The 3,024-nt window shown below is 35.5% G+C and overlaps 1 pseudogene across 1 annotated transcript; it reads right to left on the minus strand.

Annotated features, from left to right (window-relative positions):
• Nucleotides 1-1,682: 1,682 nt before the first annotated feature.
• On the minus strand, nucleotides 1,683-2,786 carry LOC126957517 (ras-related protein Rap-1b-like; annotated as a pseudogene). The gene has a single exon (XR_007726805.1). The product of XR_007726805.1 is annotated as a ras-related protein Rap-1b-like (transcript).
• Nucleotides 2,787-3,024: the final 238 nt, after the last annotated feature.

A 3,024-nucleotide genomic window follows, 5' to 3' on the forward strand; every position in this document is an offset into this window, starting at 1 on the left:
TCTCGTATCCATTCTGTACAGTTTTCTTTTTCTATTTTGTTCAAACTCATCTGTACATAAACATACATTTTAGCTACATTTCAGGGAGATGGCCCTGTGTGTGGACAATATCATATTGTTGGACCACAGCCATGAATATGCTTCTGAGGATATTGCCAATTTCTTTTGCTAAGCATTACCTTGGTCTTAGTAATTTTTCTACTTATGCAGGATAAAAAGTGAAAATGCCAAGTCAACTGTACAATTAAAAGTGCTTAAGAAACAGACGTTTAGATATCTAAATGTTAACTTTATTAGAAATAGATTTTTAGTCGTAATAATTAGTGATCACAATCCATATGCATGCTAAAACTGAAGAACAGAAGTTAGGTAAAAGTGAAATCTGCATATCTACAACATTGTTTAAAAGTTGTAGAAGACAATTAACTTCTATTCATCCTTCTGATAATAGCTCAAATAAAACTTCCTCTGAGAAGCCTAACCTGAATCCCTTTGCTGAATTTAGTGACCCAGCTATTAGCTCTGCCTTTTCTTGATATAATCTTTGTAACAAGTTTTTAAAACGGATAATCTTGATAGAGTATAAATCAAATATATCTACATCTTTCTCCAATCGTTGCCTTCAACCAACAACTCAAAGGTTTCTTTATTTTAAGCTCTTTGGTATTAAATTCTAATCTGACCTAAAATCATTTGTTGGTGAAAACCGATTTGATCAACTTTGAACTACTGAGAGTTTTATTCTCCAAATACACTTAGGATATATAACAGAAATACATATATATATATACACACATATATATATATATATATGCATGCCAATCCAAATTTATTGAACTACTGATGCTAAGTTATACAAAATTGCACCACTTTAATTAAGGCTTTTAGTTTACATTTGGCCACCTCAAAGTAGTTGTAACATTAGGTTGGTCAATATAAATACTGTGGCTCCCTGTTGGATAGACACACAATCTTTACATCCAAACATTAATGCATACAAAGCAACAAGGCATTGTTAAATAAAACAGTAACAGTTACTGCAAATTAGGCCTTGTGACCAATTACATTTGATTAAAATTACTTCCCACATTCACATCCACAGTACTCGTCCACTGTTTAACATCTCCACCAAAACGTTACACATGTGAAACGATCACTAACAGGTAAAAATACCAAACCTGTATATTTGGTATTGCAAATACACTTATGCATGAGCAAGCAAGGGATTCACAATGAGAATCTACAGCTGCAGAAGCCTGAAAATGATTTACGAAAATTGTTAAATCATTAAAAAATTGTTTGAAAATATACACTTCTTGTTGTACACCCCCACTGTACACATAACTATAAACATTGTTCCATATGTAAACAAATAAAAAAGGAAGCATATAATAAGAGATTTGAAAAGTCTGGACATTTCCTTCCCAACAGATATTAAAGGCAACGTCTTTAAGACATTATACTGAAAGGACTATCATATTTTAAAGACAAGATCACTGTCTCCCTAGGGTTTTTAAAAATTAAAAAAAACTGTATAGCTGTGTTAATCAAAGCGCTTATTTTGTACAATAATAATGACCTTGAATTTCTTTAAAAAATTACAATAAGCTACGAGTATCAAAGACACGAAGTTATCTGGAGTAGTCAATATAGGAGTTCTTTGGACTTTCTTTTATTATGCTAAAAATAGTGGTGCTTTTAGGATTTACATTATTGTACTCCCCAATACAAAGTATGGGGCATGTTAAAGTATACAGTACACCGTTTTCATACATGTACAACATTGGTGGATGAAGAATGTCTCTTAGCAGTAATACTGGATGTAGCCTCTGGTTTTACCAGCTGCATACTCTAGGACTATTATATAAGTTAAAATCTCTCTTGTGATACTGGAAAGTGATTAGAATGTGCAAACTGATATAGTAGCTTTCATCCGCCTCTTAAAGGGTCCCACCACGGGAAAGTCCATTTAAGATGTTGATGGGTTTAACAAAGTTGGAATGCTGGCACTGTTGAATTGGGCAACAGTTTTTCAGACCTGGCTCAGAGCTACAATGCATTTAGTATATTAAAGCAGCTGACATGATGACTTTTTGCAAGTCTTCCCAGGCACTGGAGGTTTTCTGTTAATTTGCCGCACTAGGTCATAAAAGATCTCATTAACATTTCCTTTTGATTTTGCAGAAGATTGTAAGAATGCACAGTTGTTCCATTATCTTGCTAGATTTTGACCTTGTTCCTTCCCTACAACTCTTTCATCTTCCAAGTCACACTTATTACCAACAAGAATCATTGGAACATCATCAGTGTCTTTAACTCGAAGAATCTGTTCTCTCTCAGGTCTTACAAATCGTTAAATGTGGACTGTGCTGTGACGGAATAAACTAATGCAAATACTTGTCCATTTTTCATGTACAAATCCCTCATTGCTGTAAATTGTTCCCTTCCTGCAGTATCCAAGATTTCAAGCATACACTGTTGTGCATCTGCTTCAACTTGCTTTCTATAAGAATCTTCTATCGTAGGATCATATTTTTCTACACAAATTCCTTGAACAAATTGTACAGTCAAAGCAGACTTTCCAACGCCTCCTGAGGCAAGAACGACTAGCTTATACTCACGCATGATGCAAGCTTGTCAAAACCTAGTACCTCTCACGCTGTCACCGGGTCCCCGCAGCCAGCGTCGCCCCGCGCTCCCTCGGGGTCGCTACTCTCGGCGCCACTGCGGTCCTGCCGCTGCCGCCACCGCTCCGGCTGGTTTACACGCCTGACTCTGGGCGAGGTTTGGCGATGTCCCAGAAATACGTATTTTATCATCAGTTCTATCCCAAACTCTATGAGTGTTTCTGAGTATATGATCTGTTATAAATTCCAGTCTCAGGAGTTTCAGGTAACAATTGTTGGGCTTGAACAGCGCATATATGTGAAAACATTATACTCTTTATTTTTAAATATAAAAAAATACATATTCATCTGATTTTGTTATTAAAGGTATGATCTCTTAAAAAGCCAGGTTTCTTTA

This window comes from Macaca thibetana, chromosome 6, assembly GCF_024542745.1.
Source record: "Macaca thibetana thibetana isolate TM-01 chromosome 6, ASM2454274v1, whole genome shotgun sequence".
In the NCBI taxonomy this organism is placed as follows: Eukaryota; Metazoa; Chordata; class Mammalia; order Primates; family Cercopithecidae; genus Macaca; species Macaca thibetana.